General features: G+C 43.1%; 1 long non-coding RNA gene across 1 annotated transcript in view; it reads left to right on the top strand.

Annotated features, from left to right (window-relative positions):
* The window catches only part of LOC109302468, a 21,214-nt gene extending 15,327 nt beyond the window's left edge, over window positions 1–5,887 (top strand). The window contains exon 3 of the long non-coding RNA XR_002098793.1: window positions 5,820–5,887. This is a non-coding gene — a long non-coding RNA (uncharacterized LOC109302468). The remainder of the gene's footprint in view (window positions 1–5,819) is intronic.
* The last annotated feature ends 1,364 nt before the right edge of the window (window positions 5,888–7,251 follow it).

Here is a 7,251-nt window from a genome sequence, read left to right as displayed (position 1 = left end):
TTGTTGGAGAGTAGGTTTAGATTAGACATCTGTAAGAACTACTTCACAGTTAGGGCGGCTAGGATCTGGAACCAGCTTCCAAGGGAAGTGGTGCTAGCTCCTACCCTGGGGGTCTTTAAGAAGAGGCTTGATGCCTACCTGGCTGGAGTCATTTGAACCCAGTTTTTCTCCTGTCCAGGAAGAGGGTCAGACTTGAAGATCTACAAGGTCCTTTCTGAACCTACTTCTATGATTCTATGATTCTATGATACTGCTTTCTAATATATCCTCGAGTAGGGAAATTATTTTGTCTTGTACCTTTTGTATCCTAAAATCCAAACTCTCTTTCAAATATGTCCAAGACACTTAATATCATGGTATCTAAACTCAAGCTTGAACAAACTGGGAGATGTGAATGCAGATACAATCCTTTTACTGTTCAGCTTTTAAAAATGAATGGATTAACAATGATAGTGACAGATATGTGTAAAGAGTGGACGCTCCTCTCTTAGTTAAGCCTCAAGGTGGAGTGCCAATGTTTGTAAGCAGTTCTTTCCATTATAAGTGGGGCCTAGAACTACATGGTAAAAACCTTGAGGGTTTTTTTTCCCCCTCTGCTAGGAAACTATTTAAAGATGCAGTTTAAAAAAAAAGTTGTCAGGATTCTCCAAGGGAATCATTAAATACAGACTGCAAGAAGCAACTGTCATTTTGAATGATCCTTTTCTATTCTTTCCCCTCCCCTGCTATAGGGACAAGTTCAGTGATTTCCAGTAGCAAATGTCAGTTTTTAACAAGGCTTTATATAAGAGTTCCTTATATAAAATATATAAGTAAACTTGACAGATTTAAGCAGCCATTTGTCTCCCTTACATCTCCTGGGGAGTGTCTAAAGCAAGCATATTAAACCCATCCCATCCTCCAAAGCCAGATCTAGACTATGGGGCTCCTTGTGGGTTTGATCCTAATATGGCAGTGGGGTAAGGGGTGGCAGTTACCATGGGATTTAACACAGGTGTCACCAATGAGACTCTGTGCCCTGGGTTTGTGCCGTGGACCCAGCCCCCACTTGCCTTACTCCCAAATTCCTGGCCCCTTTACACACCCCATGGACCACATATGTCTCTGCAGGCCTAATCTGACTTGCAAAACATAAATTACACACTCTTGATCTAGGATATCAGGAAACCCTCTCTATCTCTTCTAATGCAACAGTTCAGCGTATTGAAACATTACGTACAGTTTCCAGAAGACCTGCAGAATGTGAACATACAAAATATGAGTACGTATCTGACTAAGTTCTGCATTTGCTTATGTACCAAAGGAAGCTGCAGTAATGAAGGATTTCTGGTTGTCTAGCAAAGGGGAAGCCATTGCGGGAATACAGACTTCTGGGGCTATAAAGTTCTTCACTTTTGTTTTGTGGAGTTCAGTACTGGAACTTTCTCATTTTCCACTATTACACTTTGATGTCAGCAGTAAACTTTCATAATTCAAGCACCATAGCAAAATTCAGTAGCAGGGGAAAAGTTGAGGCAAGCAGCACTCACCCCCTGAGTTTTGGAGCTGTGCCAACACAGGCTCCAACAGCAGTGGTGATGAGCAATGAGCTCAAATTGCTTGCTGCAGCTGAAGTGAGGGGTGTCTGCTAGGGGTCTGTGAAGTGGGCCCTATTCAATTCAGATCTGGATTCCCCATACTTCTGTGGGACACTCCATGTGCCCCAGCATCTCAGCATTAACAAGCCGCCTGCTACCTAGAGGTATGTAGAAAAAACATTTAAAGCTGTGTCTATGTCCAAATCACTGAATCTTTCTGAATCTCTCCAAATTGATTCAGAGAAATTAAAGGGTCCTCTGATTCAATTCGGAGATTGGGCCACCAAATCGGGCCAAATCTCTGCCAGATCGAATCAGGGACTGAAGCTTCTCACAGCCCTAGTGTCTGCACCCCACCATATACCTCCTCCAGAACATGTTATATATTTGTTTCAGTGTGTAGCAGGCTTACATTTCAGAGCTCGGGTTGAGTCCCAGGCTTGAGATCCTGCTGTTTTGATTGGTGGAGCCCATCTACCCATCAGGAGGCAGCAGGAGAAATAAAGTCATGCCCCTTTCCTGAGGGAGGGGAGAAGAGCTCCCCCGGACCTGATTGAAGACTGTAAACTGTCAGGTCCAGAAGACTTCAGGGGCGAAGCCCTGGAGTGTATAAATGGAGCTGCGTCCCCAGCACAAGGGAAGATGCAGCCAGGGACTCAAGATGAGCAAAGCCAAGAAAAGCTGGGAAGCTCTCCCCCAGCAGGCAATAGGCCCAAGGCCCCATCTCCCAGCAAGCAGCCAGGTCCCAAGGTGTGCAAGGCATTGCACGGGCCCAAGACTTGGGAGCCAGGGAGCAGTGGAGGCTGCTTAGGTTAGCCACCCGGCGTAATGACAGCCAGCCTGAAGGGCCTGTCCTTGTGCTAAAAGAGGCCTCAATGCCGAGCCAGGGCACGGTGAAACAGTAGTGCTGCAGCGTGAGGCTCAGCACCCAGGAGCCAACAGCAGTGGTGCAGCAGCTGGGAGGAGCTGAGCCCCTGGTGCCCAGAGAGGGGCACAGGGTGGAGAGGAGCCCAGCAGCACAGAAGAGGACTGGAGAGGCGCTCCAACAGAGGAGACCCCCATCGAGCTGCGCCCTGACCACCACCACCTGAGGGAGCGTGAGTCATTGGGCCCTTGGGTCCCACAGGGGAAACACATTTGGGGCAGGCAAACCCAGAGAAGGGGCTGGGTGAGCAGCCCCCTGCCTAGTCAAGGCCCTAAGGGGAGGGGCCCCTGCTGCTTCCTAGACACCCCCCCAAGGGGGTGTGGAGGACTGTCTCTTGCCATGGGTCAGGAACTATATTAAGGAATAGATGTTATTAAGATTGTTCATGTTTGCACCTTATATTTTGTAATTGAAATATTCTATTGTAATGTTGTAAATAGTGTTATTTAGGATTTGACCTTGGTTATTGGTTAGTGTTCACTGTGTAAATATACGTATATGATATTTAGTTTTATCTTTATGTATATTATAACTTAATAAATTGTATATAATTAAGAACTTTGGGCTTTGGCTGACTCTATAGAGAAAAGAGGGATCTGCTTGAAATTCTGGCATCCCTCTCACAGCACCCACTCCTGCCTACCCATCCCATTCAGTTGAGAATAGGGCACACCCTTGGGTGTACCCGGGTTACAAGTATATTTTTAAAGTAGTATTCTAAGTGCTGACATATGTCACATGATAAATAGTTATTCCTGCTCCAGAAATCTTAAAATCTAGGTAGACAACAAATACAAGAAAGGAAAGGGAAGTGTAACAGGAGTGGCTCCCTAGAGGTCGCCATGCTCTCCCCTAGCACCCCTTACCACGTCCAGTTGATCTATGATGCACCCTCAATCTCACCCGCCACGTCTTTGATGTCAGTTATGTAATCAGGAAAGCTGCCTCTTTGGTTCCCTAGACATAGTTATCTTTCTGTACATTAACTCAGCTCTGCTAATGGGTGTTCTTGGGAACCCCAGCCTTATGGGCTAGGCGTGGCTCCAACCACCCCTTTTCCACACCCCAAGCCTTGCAGATCTACCGGACGTTGTTCAGTCTTAGCCACAGCCCTTGCCTCTCTCCACACCCCCTGGTGCTCAGGCTCTCCACAGCCCTAGCCTCTCTCTGCACGCTCTGGCGCTCTGGCTTTTCCACTGCCTTGTCTCTCACCACCCCCTTGTTCTGGGGCTTCTCACGCTGCCCCCTTGCTCTGGGGTCAGTGCCCCCAAAACGCTGTGCCCCCCCTGGCGCCAGGGTCCCCACGCCACCGTGTGTCCCCTATGAGGCCTCCTCCAACCCCTATAGCCTCACCCAAACCACCGATGTAAACAACGAGCACAAAACATAAGCCCCTGGGCTATAACATAAATTCTAGCCACTTAGCTGTAACATCCTTTGAGCCACACCACAGGTACTCCATCTCTTCCCCAGTATCAACCTGCTCATGCATTCCAGCTTCTCCTCTTTACTTACTTAGGCAGAGCTCCTACTCCCTTGGCAGCCAGCAGGCCCCCACCTCCTGGCCTCAGACTTGTGATGCCTCTTCTGGTCAGCTGACCAGGCAGGTGTAAGTCCCTACCCTCATTAACCGGTTGGCCTGGCAACCTGCACCTGGGTCCTTATCTCTGCTCTCAAAGTAGCAGGCCTTAGTGCCCTGCTACAGGGAGGTAATAAAAAAAGCAGAGGTCATAAGTGCTTTAAGAATTGCTGGAAAGTTCAGTGGTCCAAAGAATAATCACACCAGGAATCCTGGTTTTGTCTGATAAAAAAAATCCCCAATTTTCAGATTAAAATAACCCAAAATCCACATTTTTCCAGGATTAAAATGAAACACCACTAATATATAGATAGATGTGTGGGGGGAGGGACATTTATATATATATTTTAAATATCTATATATATATATGGGACCTCCATATTTTTCCTGGATTAAAGTGAAACATATATATGTGTGTGTGTGTGTGTGTGTGTGTGTGTGTGTGTGTGTGTGTGTGTTTCACTTTAATCCAAGAAAAATATGGATTTTGGGTTATGTTTTTAATCTGAAATTTTGGGATTTTTTATCAGAGAAAATTAGAATCCCCAATTATCGCATGAACAGTTCTGGCTTCCAAAGGGTGAAACACCCATTTCTCACTCTTTTTATTAGCCAAACCTGGTTCTGCTACTCCAACTGGGCAAAGTAACATGTATGTGCCAACTCTGAGAGCCAGGTGGTGAACTCTATAATTTATGAATGCAAATACCTCTTGCACATGGACGTATGGGCAGATTTATTTTATTTCAATAACTTTTTCAAATTTGGGGCCTCTGTTCTGTCATTGCTGTGCTTTGGCAATAAATGAAGTAAGTCATAATTTGAATGTTGATACATATTAATTACAGCAAGCTTTCCTCTGTCAATGTGTATGGCATGCAGTTATGGATCTTTGCACGGTAAAAAAAAAGATACATACTGTCATCTTATGCTTACATGTGGTAAGAAAATTGGTGATTATGATGGTAATCACTATAACATATTCAGTAATTTATTCTTTTATTATTGTGTTAAAAATAACTGTGAAAGTAAACTAGTAAGAAGCACTGTGTAAATTAAAGTGGATCAAATATGATGGTCAGTTACAACACTGTGGGCATGTCTACAGGAGACGCTAATGGCGCAGTAACCTAATAATACTGTGGAGTAGTGTGTCACAGCACAAAGTGCTAATACACTACTGTGCAGTATTATTAGGCTACTGTACAGTAGCATCACTTAAAAAGTGTTCACCGGTGCTACTGCACAGTAATTCTGTTACTGCTCGTTTATTTAGTATTTGATTATACAAGCACTAAATTAAAAGGGCAGTAAGCACTACACATTAATGAACAGGTAGACATGCCTTGTAAATCTGCACTGATTCCACTGGTGCCAAAATGTGCATGTACTGTTTCTTTAAAAATAGAATAGTTTCTGGTTGTATCAAAAACCTATTGCTTGCTATATTTTTAATGGTGCTTAGCACAAAGGAGATTACTTTTAGATACAACCAAAATGTGAGTATTAAATAACAAAATAAAATTTTGGAAATGATTTGTTTTCCATTTATTTTTTCTGCTCACTTGCCAAGGTTTGGCCTGAAGCAATTTCAAGTACAGGCAGTCCTTGACTTATGTTTCTAGTTACAATGTTTTGCACTTACAACATTTATAAGTTGACACCCTGTTTCAACTTTCTGATGTCAGTTTCGACTTTACAATGCTTGTATCTGACGTGACACCACACCACCGAACAGGTTTGCTGCATCGCCCATGTCCGTGGAGAACATCTGTCCAAACTTGCTTAGACACTTTCTTTAAGAAAGCAGGCAAAACTGTAGAAAAACCTGCAGCCAAGACTCCTCAGAAGACTCCAGCCAAGAAACCTTCAAAACATCTAACCAAGAGCCCTTCAAAAAATCCAGGAAGTCACCTCAAAGAAGTCCTTCCAAATCAATATGATTGCTATTTACAATATAAATGCATTAATGTAGCTATATCATTCATCTATAATTGATTGAATACAAAATTCTGGGTTATTTTTGGTGAAAACAGGGTATCTGGCTTTGGTTCAGGAACCAATCCCCATTTATAACATTGTTTCAGATGGGAAAAATGGTTCCGAGTTACAACGTTTTGACTTAAGACGTAGTTTTCAGGAACCAATTATGCCGTAAGTCCGAGGACTGCCTGTATTCTAGTTACAAAATATGATGTAGAATGAAAATGGCAGCTGATTTGTGTATAGTCTATAAAAACAACCTTACTAATTGTTAATATTTCAAATTTATTTAATCTCCTTCTAATGTTTCTTTTGACTAGTTGACTAATCTATTCAGTGTTCTATATCTGGTGTATGACGTTCAAATTCCAGTTTTTATTCTCCGTGAAGTTTCTTCACTTATATTCCAAACTTTATTTTACAGGGATACTTGTATGCTTAAGACTAGCAGCCTTTGGTCTAAAATAATATTCTATCAGAACTCTTTTAAACAGTATTTTGTAAGTCTTGCACGCTGTTTCAGGGAAGTCTTACAGGCCTGAATTTTAAGAATGCATGTTCTGTATAATTTCATATTATGAAATATAAATATGCTGCAAGCTTGAGTGTTTGTGCAAATATTTGCAGAATGGGGTCTTGTTGGATAAGTACAGACAGTCAAAAAGCCCAAAGCTGAATTGATTCAATCTTTGCAGGTTACTCTAAACTGCATAGGTTGAACCAAGAAGCAAGCAAACAGATATTCAGTTTTGATTCTGGAAATGCAGTCACATGCCTACAGTGGCCCAGGCCAGAAGCCAGAGGGCACTAGAGCATGCCTCCCTGCTCAGTTGGAGCAGACAGCTTGGGCCAAGGCTAGCCCACCCACCCTGCAAGCGGAAATTTGTGGGGGAAGTGCAAAGCACCCTGGGATGCTGGGGGACTGCAAGTTAACTTGAATCTGGAGGGGATCTGAGATAGAAGTTAAACAAACTGATTTAAGCTAAATCAGTTAAGTCTGATATTACATCCATCCAGGTTTATCTTAAACAGGTTTTGGCCATTTTGAAAGTGGTCTATACGCACTGAAGTTCTGTTATATTGCAGAGTTGAACCAGTTTCCAATTACTTATACCAGTTTATGTGTAATTTCTGGCCCTATCCATTTTGTTGCTTCTATTTTATAATGTCATACAGATTCGCTTGCT

The sequence above is a fragment of the Gavialis gangeticus genome, unplaced genomic scaffold (genome assembly GCF_001723915.1).
Source record: "Gavialis gangeticus isolate Ggan-Ray unplaced genomic scaffold, GavGan_comp1, whole genome shotgun sequence".
NCBI classification, from domain to species: Eukaryota; Metazoa; Chordata; order Crocodylia; family Gavialidae; genus Gavialis; species Gavialis gangeticus.
Note: the sequence above shows the minus strand (reverse complement) of the source record. Positions and strands in the feature narration are given on the sequence as shown.